Genomic DNA, 13,959 nt, shown 5'->3' with positions numbered 1-13,959 from the left:
TTTTGACATGATTAAGCAAATATGGCTATGAAGATTAAGATCGTTTGATGAATTTTTCTTATAAACCTACACCACTCACACATCACATCCCTCACATCTTATACCACTCATGAACACATCACTAGACTCACACCTCACTAGACTCACGGATCACACACCATTCAAGCCACCAAGCAATTAAAAAAATGTAACATATTAAGGTGAAGGTTCTCCAATATACAAACCCACCAAGCCACACCACTCTAACTCCTGAAATGAGAGTTTCTATTTGTGAATGAAGTAAAAATACTTTCACTTTGAACTATGACTTTAGTATAAGATTGAAATCTCATATATATGCAATAATTTGGTAACAATATTGTAAGACCTAGGAAATTCATATAAATGATAATCAATAAAGTACAAGTAATGGTGAGTTGGAAATACCCTAAGGGAGTTCCTTGATAATCCCTAGACAAAGGATAGTGCTAGCTTAAGTGGTTGAGAGTACTTAGTTATGTGGAGAGGGCTTGGGTTCAAGTCTTGTGTGTGTTGTGGTATGTCTATTTAATTATGTTATCTTTTACAATTATATTGTGAATGCAGAAGTAAGACTTAACATGGTATGTATGTGTGAATTAAATGTGAATTATATGATAGCTTAATGGTTGTACCTATGTTTGATGAGTGTTGGGATGTGAGTTCAAACCTTGGTTGGTGAGAGTTGCTCTTTTTCATATTTTGGTATTTTTTTTATATACAAGGAAAATCTAGAAACTCTAGAGATTTTCTAGGGGAAACCAGAAGGGTAACTTGGAATCAGTTCAGGGTAGTAAAGGCACCATTTAAATGGCCATTGATGCTTAAAGTGTTAATTAATTTCGTTTAATGAGTTTTTTTTATTAATTTGGACTGGAAATTTTTAGAAAAGGAGATGTTGAGTGGAAATATAGAGGTGCGTGAGTGTGGCAGCAAGAGAGAGAAATGAAATTGCAAATTAGAGAGAGAAAGAGAGTGCTGGAAAAGAGTGTTAGAGTGGGAACAAGGGTTAAAGCGTTGGGGACGAGAAAGGATCATTGGATGTTTATTTTCATTTAATTTTGTATTGGATGATGATTGGCATGAATGGTTGAGTTCTATTTCAATTCGCGTTATTTTTCGTGAAAATCTGGGTTTCTGCTCAAAAACTGCCTGACAACTATGAAGGTCTGCCAGGCGACACAACCATTTTAACATGGTCTTCTGGGTTCTTAGACGAACCGCCTGGCGACAATAAAGAACCGCCAGGTGATAATTGCACTCGAATCACGTAGTTTTATACGTTTTCGGTGCTTTCGTGATGTGTTGGATGTTCTTCAATTATGTGAGTTTGATCATATGTTTCTAGGTGTAATTGAATGATAATAGATGCTTTTAATTGGAAATTTGATGAATTGCGGTTTGGGTGAAAATAAGGGATCAATATGGTTTTGGTTTTGATTGTGAATTATATTGTGTAAAAGTTGGAAATTGATTATTGTATGATTGGATTGGATGATTAGAAATTTGAATGCATACTGAACGTGTAATTGTTGTGATTGAATTGCAATTGGAAGTTGATTTAAGGGTTGGGCATATTACAGTTTTCGGCAGATTCAAGGATACTAGCAATTTCTGTATTCTGATGCACCATTTGGTGGTATAAAGCGTGCCGCTAGGCGATACCAAGTGGCCAACAATGGTTTGGTGTGCTCAGTGGAAAAATTTAGATTTGTGATTACTGGGGATGGTTTTTGGGTATGAGATTGAGCGTCATTATATGATGTATAGGTGTGCATTTAGTGATATTGATGTATGAGTTTAAGTTATATATTTAATAGTGAACTTGTAGTAGTATGAGTTACTGATTGGGAAAAAATAGAGTAGAAGAAACACTATTCATTGTGATAAACTGATTTTATGTCTTAAGAATATAGAAATGAAAAATTGGAGGTCTTCCACTAGTATGTGAGAGCAACAAAGTGAATAAAATAATTATTGATATATTTATGTATGCGTTGGTTGACGATAGAGTTGTTTGAATTATGAAATGAAGCATGATGTTTATGGATACAGGAGTGGTATTGGTTTTGTGATGATGAGATTGTATGCTTGATGGTATTGATGGACTTAAGAGCACATGTTTTCTATATATGCTTGACTATTTTCAAGAGATGTAGTATCCTAAGTTTGAATGCTTGAGTGCTTATGATTCATTGGTACTAAAGAACTGTGATGATGAATTCTGTGGCATGTGAATTGTAAATACGAATTTGGTATTTTGATTGTATGATTGGTATGCCTGAATGTGCTAGAAAGCGTGTGTTTTTCCTAAACCAGTAGAAACTTGATTTACTGGTGTGGCGCCTGGCGGCAGGGGATGCTTCGTCAGGCGATAAGCCACCAACAAAGGAACCATTGGCCACGTGGTGCCTGGCGGCATGGGGGTTACCGCCAGGCGGTCTAGATGGATTTGCATGAGTGATCTTGATGGATTGGTCAGGGATATGCTGGATTAGTTACTTGCGAGGAAGTTCATAACGAAGGTGTGAGATGTGTGTTTGAGGCAGGCGGGGAGGTCCGTATCTTTTGTACTCCTGTGTCGGGATACGAGCGGGGAGGTTATGTTCCGTGCTCAGACTTGAAGCTACTATAAGCGGGGAGGTTCATAGTAGGTGTACACGCATGTCAGACTACGGGTGGGCAAGTTCGTAGAACTGGACTATAGGCGGGGAGGTCCGTAGGGTTGGACCACGAGCGGGTAGGTTTGTGGGAGCATGATAATCCTTAATGACCAAGGTTGTAAATGGATCTTTCTCATATAGGTTATGAGATTGTGGTGGGAGCTAATATAGAGAAGTCAATAAATTAAAATTGGCTAAGATAGATCGGGTGAGGGATAATTATTATTATTCATTGAGTATATTACATTTTTTCTCGGCTCACTCTTTTTGTTTGTGTTTGGCGATGATCGCGTGACTTGTTGTGCGACAGCAAATATGAATCCAGGTGAGCGTGCTGATACGTAGGGACTGAGCGGGACAAACTATGGGATGATTTACTCTGTGTTTTAATTTTCAGTTTATGCGGTTTTTCCCTACTATGAGCTTGTAATAATGATGTCACAACGTAATATAACTACAACGATATAAGTTTTAAATTTTCTCGCGTTTGGGAACCTTATTTACTATCTTGAATTTTAATAAAATTATATTTTGTCAAGTAATATCCACCTAGGATGTTATATTTGGTATCAAAGCATATGATTTCAAAATGATTTTTGGGCCTTGGGGAGTGAGCTTATCATGATTGTGAGATTAGTATGAATTTATTGAATTGTAAAGTTCTTGAAATTTGTGTTATTGCGTGGTGTGTATTGTTAATGAATTTCTAGAGTAAATTGTAACGTTGTATGATACCCTATGTTCCAGAACTAGAAAATGGCTGGCGGGAGAGGTAGAAGAACTTATGCCAATAACTTAGTTGATAAAATTGGCCATGCAATCCACTGATTGGTTGACGTTATGTAGCCACAACAGGTGGTGCTACCACAGCCTACACCATGACCAGCCACCATGGATGATTTCATGAGGCACAAACCAGCCAAGTTCAATGGTAAGGCCACTCCTGATGACCCGGGTGCATGGATCAGGGACTGCGAGAAGAAATTTTGTGTACTTGCTTGCTCGAATGAACAGAAACTAGCATTTGCTACTTTCCTCTTGGTGAGTGATGTAGAATATTGGTGGGTTGGAATGCAACAACAGATGCAGACCAGGGAAGAAGAAGTGAGCTGGGAGAATTTCAAGAGGAGATTCTTGGAAAAGTATTTCCTAGATAGTGCTAAGCATGAGAGGGAGGCCAAGTTCTTGACCTTGCAGCAGGGCAACATGACTGTGCAAGCTTATGTTAACAAATTTGAGTATCTAGCAAGGTTTTACACAAAATATCACAGTGGAATGGCGTTGTCGGAAGTTTGAGAGGGGTCTACGACATGAGCTGCTTAGAGTTCTAGTTCCACTCAAGATCCGAGAGTTTCCCCTTTTAGTGGAACAGGCGACGAGCGTGGAAAAACTAGAGATGGGGCCTAGCTGAGTAGTCAGGCCGTAGAGAAATGTTGTTGAGGCTAGACAACAGAAGAAGCCTTATAACCGACCACAGACATCATCATAAGGATTGAAATGTTTCCAGTGTGGGAAGCACATTTGAAGAGAGACTATCCTAGACTTGCATGAAATGTAGGGAGTAGTGTCGGAGGGCATAAGTGCTTTGTATGCAATCAAACTGGCCATTTTGCAGACAAGTGTCCCAATAAAAAGACAATTCCAGAGCCACGACTGCAGTTACCTTGTACGGAGAGGCCTAAAGCTGCATGAAGGGTATTCGCCTTAACCAGTACAGAAGCAAACCGATCAAGTAACCTTATATAGGATACATGTGTAATGATGGGTCAGAATATATAGGTGCTTTTCGATTCAAGAGCCTTGCATTCTTTTATTTCTAATACATGTGTGGGTAGGTTGGGATTGGAGGTCTCTGATTTAGGTTGCGAGCTAGTGGTCTCGACATCAGCGTCTGGGCAAGTTACAACAAATTCTAATTGTGATGGATGCTCGATCGAAGTGGTTGGCCGCAAGTTTAAGGTGAATCTCATCTGCTTTCCATTGAAGGGTTTGGATGTTATATTGGGGATGAACTGGCTGTCCAACAACCATGTGGTAATTGATTGTGGATGGGGTGGATTGGTATTCCCAAAAACTGAGGGGGTGAAATTGATTTCAACTCAAGAAGTTATGAAAGAGCTAAGGGATGGAACTACTTGTTTTATGATGATAACTCAATTAGAGAACAAGAGTAATGAAGAGCAAATACGTAGCATACATGTGGTGGTCGAATTTGCTGATGTGTTTCCTAACAAAGTCCCTGGACTACCCCCAAGTAGGGATGTTAATTTCACTATCGATCTCATCCTTGGAGTGGATCCAGTGTTAGTTGCTCCATATAGAATGGCACCGACAGAATTGGCAGAGCTCAAGAAACAAATAGAGGATCTACTAGAAAAGAAGTTTATCAGGCCGAGTGCATCTCTGTCGGGAGCTCCAATGCTACTGCTTAAGAAGAAAGATGGGAGTTCCAGACATTGTGTTGATTACTCCATTTAAACAAACTCACAATTAAGAACAAGTACCCTTTACCGCGGATTGATGACCTATTAGATTAGCTGCGATGAGCTAGGGTGTTCTAAAAACTTGACTTAAGATCTGGATATCATCAGATTTTAGTCAAGCCAAAAGATGTACAAAAGACGGTGTTCCGATTGGGAATTATGAATATGTAGTGATGCCATTTGAAGTAACCAATGCCTCAGTAGTGTTCATGGATTATATGAACAAAATATAATGACAGTGTGTAGATAAGTTTGTCATAGTGTTTATAGACGACATCCTTATTTATTTCAGAGATCAGGATGAACATGTTGAGCACCTAAGAGTTGTGTTTGAAATACTCAGGGAACATCAATTATACATGAAATTATCTAAATATGAGTTCTGGCTTAGTGAAATACAATTTCTTGGGCATGTAATCCCAGCCCATGGCATCACGGTTCACCCCATAAAGATAGAAGGTATTTTGAAATAGGAACGACCAAAAATGGTGACAGAGGTGAGAAGTTTTCTGGGATTGACTAGATATTACCAGGCGATTTTTAGAAGGGTTCTCCAAGATGGTGAGTCCCTTGACACAACTCACGCGAAAGGAAAAACCTTTCTTATGGACAAAGCAGTGTGAGGCATGCTTTGAAGAAATGAAGAAGAGGTTGACTACAGCTTCAATGTTAGCCATTCTTGATACGACCGAGGCATTTGAGGTGTATTGCGACGCATCATACCAAGGGTTGGGGTGTGTGTTAATGCAAGAGAAGAGACCAATGGTGTATGCTTCTCGACAATTGAAGATTCATGAGAAGAACTACCCCACCCATGGTTTGGAACTGGCTGCTATAGTTTTTGCTCTTACCATTTGGAGACATTATCTATATGGCTCCCAATTCTGCGTCTTTAGTGATCATAAAAGTTTAAAGTATTTATTTGATCATAAAGAGCTTAACATGAGATAGAGGAGGTGGATGGAGTACCTCAAAGACTACGATTTCGAGCTCATTTATCATCCAGGCAAGGGTAATGTGGTAGCTGATGCCTTGAGTAGGAAACAGGTGCACATGTCGTCATTAATGATAAAAAAGTTGGAACTGATAGAGAAACTACGGGATATGAACATGGGATTACAACTGGATTCCGATCATATCAAGTGTAGTATGTTAAAGGTTACCAATACCTTTTTAGAGGAAATTCGAGAGGGACAATGGCATTATGCCGAGCTACAACAGATTGTTGGTTGGTTGGGTACCAAGAAAAAGAAGAAATTCAAGATGGGAGCTGATGGCATCTTACGATTCCGAGATCGAGTATGTGTCCATGGGAATTGGAGAATGAGGAGAAGGATTTTGGATGAAGGGCATAAGGGTCATCTTAGTATACATCTGGGTATGACGAAAATGTATAAGGATCTGAAGGAGTCATTCTGGTGGCCCAGGATGAAAATAGATGTGGTTGACTTTGTGGCCTCTTGTTTAGTATGTCAAAAAGCTAAAATTGAACACCAAAGGCCAGGAGGTACCCTACAACCGTTGAACATACCCTAGTGGAAGTAGGATAGTATTTCCATGGACTTTGTGACTCACTTGCTTAGATCTGTAAAGGGACATGATGCCATTTGGGTGATAGTTGATCGACTCACGAAGTTTGCTCATTTCTTACCAATCAATATGAGGATGTCCATGGATAAAATTATTGAGTTGTACATTCGGGAGGTAGTCAGATTACCTGGGGTTCCTGCAAGCATAGTATCAGATCATGATCCAAGATTTACTTCACGGTTTTGGCAATCCTACAAGGAGCGCTGGAGACCCAATTGAGAATGAGTTCCGCTTATCATTCCGAGATGGATGGTCAATCTGATAGAACAATTCAGTCACTGGAAGATCTGCTTAGGGCATGTGTATTGGATCACTTGGGTGGTTGGAGTGAAGTACTTCTTTTGGTGGAGTTCACATACAACAACAGTTACCACTCAAGCATTGGAATGACACCGTATGAGGCATTGTATGGAAGAAGGTGTAGAACACCACTCTGTTGGTATCAGGATGGGGAGTTAGTGACTATTGGGTCAAAGTTGTTACAAGAGACGACGGAGAAGGTCAAGCTAAGTCAAGATCGAATGCGTGCGATGCAGAGTAAGCATAAGTCGTATGCAGATAAAAGGAGAAGGCCACTAGAATTTGAAGAGGGGGATCATGTGTTCCTGAGGGTTACCCCGACTACAAGCATTGGGAGGGCGATCAAATCAAGAAAGTGGACGTCGAAGTTCATAGGGCCATATCAAATCAACAGGAGAATCGGATAGGTAGCATATGAGATCGCGATGCCACCACATCTGGCAAACTTGCACAATGTGTTTTACGTGTCCCAAATATGGAAATACATTGCGGATCCCACTCATGTGCTAGAGACAAATGATGTGCAGTTCAAGGATGATTTGACTTTAGACGTGAGACTAGTAAGGATAGTGGATTCTCAGGTCAAGAAGCTGAGGAGGAAGGAGATCCAAACGGTAAAGGTTCTTTGGGATGAAGCAATGTGTAACGTTCTAGCCAAAAATTACTTATTTAAAATAAAAGTTTGGAGAATATATTAATAACCTCATTTATTAACAACTTCTTTCCCAAAACGCGAAAAAATTTAAAATATTTATTTCAATGCGCCAAACTGAACTAAAACCATGGTGTTCAACTATAACAAACGTAAAGTGTTTATAAATCCAATACAAAATATTTCATAAATTGCTATATAAGAAAAACTAATAAACTCCCATAGTTGTTCCCCCACTCCATCGCTAACCATCCACACGCTCACCTGCATCAACATCTGCTCCCATGTAACAAGTTACATGATTATTGCTAAACACATAGATAGGGTGAGCTCAGTTAAAAAATTAAAAAAAACCACGAAGTGACACGTGGCAGTCACTGTTCATGGCCGTTAATGATTTAAACGGTGTTAGCAAAAAAGGACCCAATTGAACAAAATTGACGAAAATTGGGACCTATTTGAACACAAAACCAAAATTAGGACTTATTTGAAAAAACTTGACGAAAATTGGGACCAAAAAGGTATTTTAACCAAAAATAAACAACTAAAACAAGACATTAAGTAAAGCAACTTTCAACCAATGCATCAACATAGATTTTCCCATTCCTCAATGCATCAACTTTCAACCAATAATTTAGGCAGCTCTTAATTCTACACCCTTTGATGAGTACACCGATCGATCTTTGTTGTACGAGTGTCTACTCGCCCATCCAACTACAAGCCACCACTTGATAGTCCACACGCGGGAATGAATTTGCCACGGCCTCACAACGCGACACCAAGTGGAGTTTCCCAAAACGAACATAAGTCCGTAGTTGTCCCCAGACTACCAAACTCTATCAGATGCACTGAAGAGGGCAATCATCTAAAATCTCGTCGTACGAACCACAATCTCGCACACTCCATTGGAATTCCTAAAGCACCAGGCTACAACCTAGAGTGGCCACGTGTTACCCCAATATAAGTTACACTCGTAACTAGGCCCCCAACAAAGCCTCGCCTCATGACCTCCATCTAAAGCTTTGTAGGAATCCTCCTCGCGATCCAACTCTGCACCCAAAACCGCCTGGCGCGCCTCTCGCATTGCTAGGCAGAACTTGGTTCCGGACCGCCAATGCCTTAAGTTCACCTGCCACTGTTTTGGGTATCTATCGCCTGTTGGTAGCTATTGCCTGGCAGTTCAATCCACACCGCCGGATGCTACACCAGTAACGCAAAATTACTGGTTCATGCATCTCCAAAACACAGGTCCAAATGAACCAACACTCAAGACACATAAATTCCAAAATACATACATACATATATATATATACATACATACATATATATATATACATACATACATACATATATATATATATATATGTATATTTTAATTGTAGCAACCTCAACCTTCAAAATTTATGAATACCCCATTGCGATCCCCTCAAGATGAGTTAGATTCCATGACCTTTTATAATATATAAATCACTAGTGCAAAAATGGGATATTAGACCAGTTCTGGAACGTGTATTAAATCGGTTTCGGAACCGATCTAATACAGGCCTATGTAATATGTCTGATAGTTATTAGATCGGTTGCAAAAAAATGATCTAGTGTATCAATATTAGATCGGTTCTCCTAAGCCGATCTTACATTATTCATTACGAAATGCATCAAGATGAAGTGCTTTCGATCGGTTGTGGTATAAACTGATCTAATATGTTGAGCACCTTTTAAAAAAAAGCAGGAAGCATTAGATCGGTTATGGTCTTAATCGATCTAATGCTTGCTATTTTTTTTAAAAAGTGCGTTTTGTAATTGCAACTAACCAAAACCTGTTGCATTAAAAACCAAATAAATACAGACAGTGCAGTTCCAACAGTTTATAGAGTACATATTTAAACAACAATTCAAATCCAACAATTGATTTGACCAAAATATTTCCTAAGTGAAAGAAAACTAATGTAACAAAGGAAAAGTTTTACATATAAACATTTTTAAGCTGCAAGAAGTAATTGGCCCGTTCAATCCTTACTGCATCAATCTTCTCAGATCCCAATGGTTCAACATTTTTAAAAAATGTAGTTCAAAGCAATGAGTGCATATTAGTTAAGTATTTCATAAAAAACATGTTTCAAAAAGGAGTCTTTTGATTCCTTACCTCATCCCAAGAATCTTTCAGAGCAGCACGAGCTATGGTCCACATCTAGTACATGACATAGTATCCACACTTAAAACATCCTTTTTGGATATTACACTAAGAAGATCAAATTTATAATTAATATATGTAAAAAAGTACAAATCATACAACATAAAAGATGGAAACTTATACCTTTGGAGAAATCACTTTGAAATTTTGTGAAGATAAAGTTGATTTACCACCCAACACATTGTAGACATTCAAAGCACTAAAAAGTTAAGTCACTAGTCAATTACAACATATTTCATGACATAAATAACACATTATAAAGGGACTATAACATACCACTGTAGTATATTTCTCATGGCTGAGGGGATGGGTTTGTGTGTAACATCCCGTCAGGATATTACTGATTTAAATAAATAAAATAATTAAAAACATAAAGCTGCCGCATTTAAGAATAAACATCATTTCCCAAAAACGAAGGAAATTTAAATTTTATTAACCTCCAAGGATAAAAGCCAAATCCATAGTCAATAAAACTGAAACAACAAAATAAAACCTCTCACAAAAGTTTACAAAATAGTTTAACTCGGAATAATACAAAAATATATAAAACTCCCAAGCTTTTCCCACGCTCCGTGACTAAGCCTCACCGGCTCCATCTGCATCAACATTCTCTGCTCACGTGTACCACGTACACGATCATCGCCAAACACAAGCAGATAGGGTGAGCTTATGAAAACAACATACATCATAACAATAATCAAATAACCAATTATACAGCTGTAAACTCTATAAAGAACCAAGACACCATCTCTTACTCAATTCTCTAACGTCTGGCCACAACCAGACCATTCGTGTTGTACCTCTTCTAGTGATTACCCCATGGTAATTTGCTGCCAAACCTATCGGCCAGAACCGACAAAGCACGTGCTGGAACCAATGCCACGAATCATACACCGTAACGCCAGGTGGAGTTCCCAATTACGAACATAGTCCGTAATGTCCCAAGACTACCAAACTCGTTAGCCAACAACTGAGGAGGGCAATCTATCTGGACCCATCCGTACTGGCCACAACCAGCACACTTGCACCGGCAACACTCGCCAACCTGAGCTCAACTCAAGGGTTCCTCGTGTTCATCCGCCATCTTGAGCTCAACTCGAGGGATTCCATTCCGAGCTCAACTCGAGGAATGTACGTGCTTAACCTCTATCCCGAGCTCAACTCAAGGGATACGTTCCGAGCTCAACTAAATGAACCCAGCAATCTTACCTTTGAGGCATCACTAAAAGCCTTGTAGATCACCCTACAAAGTCCAATACTTAGGACTTACAGTAGCCAAATCGCCTAGCGGGGGACACGTACTGCTAGGCGCCATCCGCTTCCAGACCGCCTGGCGGGGGACACGTACTGTCAGGCGCCAAGCGCCTAAAAACCATAAAATCTGTAACTACCGCCCGACGGACCATCCCTACCGCTAAGCGGACGCTGCTCCAAGAGTCACTATTTACGTCGCCGCCGCCTGGCGGAACCTATCCTTTCGTTAGGCGCCACCAAGTCCAGGACCCCACTGAATCCATGCCATCGCTTGGCGGTTCTGGTGTCACAGCCGGGCGCTATGACAGTGTTGCGTATCACCAGTTTTTGCTCCAACCTGGAATCACTTCCCACATCAGCTCCCTTGGATTAGGTTTCTAGTATCCTATAACTTTTATGGTCACCAACAATCGTGAAGCCTAAGCATCATTGCTTTATCGAGTAGAAATCCCTATACTACCACTACCCACACAATTTCGAATTCAAGCTTTCTTATTTTTACCTTCTTATTATGTCTGCATGACTTACCTTGAGTTTATGCCAAGTCAATTTACTACGGTTATAAGATTCGCTTCACAGTCCAGATACAAGGATACTCATATGGAAGTGTTTTTCATAAAATCCTCTATATCTCAATATCTTAATCTATTCCACATCTAACCACCCAAATTTACTCAATGGCTTGCACATAGACCTGCACTGGAGTATCTAACACACATCTCACTAACCCTATACCATTTTGTTCCTTATATTGTATTATTAGCTGTCCAGCCATCAATATCATTTCCAATATCTTAAATCCTCATCATTTTTATGCCACATACTAGACTGTATAATCTTTTAACCACTATTCCCGGTTTTAGACCACTTCCACTCAACTTCCATCACTATGTGATATACATCTGCCCACACCTAACTTCCCCACGCCACCAACACACTCGGTCTTACTCCTCTGATACGGCGCCTGGCGGCCACCTACGAACCGCCAGGTGGTTCCTGCATCCTCCAGGAACTCCCCTATTTTCTAAGTTATGCGAACTTTAGATCTTGCACCAAACTTCCGATTTTCCCATAATTCATCAACTCCATTGATTGCGAATTTCGTTCCTATATCATTCTCTCAATTATTCCACTCAACGTTTTCCCTTACAAGAATAACCCTAATTCGATGAGTATCAGAATTCTCCACTAAACTCATTCAAAACACTGTTTCATTCACGTAAGCTACTCATACAATGAAATTCGACGCCAATTCAACCAACAGACGACCCTTTAATGAATAACCATTCTTTTTCCATGACCAAAACCTCCCCAACGTCCCAAATCATGAAAATCAAGCTAAATTGGTTCGTGTCGCCTGGCGGAAATTCATCACCGCCAGGCAGTCCAAACAAAATTGCAGAAACTGAGGCACTAGTCACGCGTCGCCTGGCGGTTGGGAGTGTACCGCCAGGCGGTTCTTCATCTAGAACCAGGAACGCACACAAAAGATATGAGTCGCCTGGCGGTCAGTCACGACCCGCCAGGCGGTTTCTGGAAAAATTCCAGAACCGAACATTCTCACACAATTCAAACAATTCTAATACATATAATCATCATACAATTCATGCAATTATACAATAAAACATAATTACGAGGTTCCAGCTCCCCTAACCTGGATCCTTTAGCTTAAACTTGAAAATTGAGAAGTTCTCCTTTGAACACCAACCCTCCTTGGCTCCTCTCTATTCAGCCCCTCAAGTCTCACTCCAAACTCACAGAATTCCAAAATTTCGTGCTCTCTCTCTGGTGTATTTTCAGCTTGCCAAACCTTTGCTATTTACTCACTTTTTCCCTTTTAAAGTGTGCCTAAAACTAGGTTATTAACCTAAAACGAAAATTGCCACTTAATGGTGGTTAATTCCCATTCATTGTCTCTTTATGGGATGTTTCACAGCCACCCTTATACTGCCATTCCACTAGGAAGTTCCTCAACTCTTCATATTCAAGCCAAAGCCAAAAATATCAAAAATTAAAGTTTAATGTAAGTTCTCCAAGGCTTGAACCCATAACCATGCAATTGCCAAATCAATATCAAACCACTTAACCAATTCAGATTTCATGTTAACAATCATAATTCAATTATCATATTATCTCACAACATGATTATTATATATTTAAAATAAAAACGAACAATAATACAAAATGTCATATATAGGACTCAAACCCAAGTCCTCTCACACAATCAAAGTACTTTCAACCACTTAAGCTATTACTTTTCCACGTCATTCCACTCATAATTTAATGTCATAATTAATTCTCCCACGCGCATTTATTAATTAATTATTTATTTAATTAATTAAATTTCACGGGTTTTACATTACCCCCACCTTTAAAAGTTTTCGTCCTCGAAAAAGAGAACTTACTAGAGAAAAGATGAGGATAAGACCGCCTCATGATATCTTCCATCTCCCATGTCATTTCCTGAGCTGCCTCATCCCATAGCACCTTCACTGTTTTGATCTCCTTTTCTCTGAGTTGCTTTACTTGAGAATCCAAGATTCTCACTGGTCCGGCACCAACAGTCAAGTCCTCTCGTATCTGCACATCATCCTCCTCCAGAATGTGCGTAGGATCTGCTATGTATTTCCTCAACTGTGACACATGGAAAACATTATGTAAGTTTGCCAAGTGTGGTGGCAAAGCAATCTCATATGCAACAGGTCCAATTCTCCTCGTGATCTGGTATGGGTCGATGAATCGAGGAGTCAACTTCCTCGATCTAAGAGCTCTCCCAATGCAAGCTGTGGGGGTCACACGAAGAAATAC

This window comes from Vigna unguiculata, chromosome 8, assembly GCF_004118075.2.
Source record: "Vigna unguiculata cultivar IT97K-499-35 chromosome 8, ASM411807v1, whole genome shotgun sequence".
NCBI classification, from domain to species: domain Eukaryota; kingdom Viridiplantae; phylum Streptophyta; class Magnoliopsida; order Fabales; family Fabaceae; genus Vigna; species Vigna unguiculata.
The sequence above is the reverse complement of the archived record's forward strand: the minus strand, read 5'-3'. Positions refer to the sequence as shown.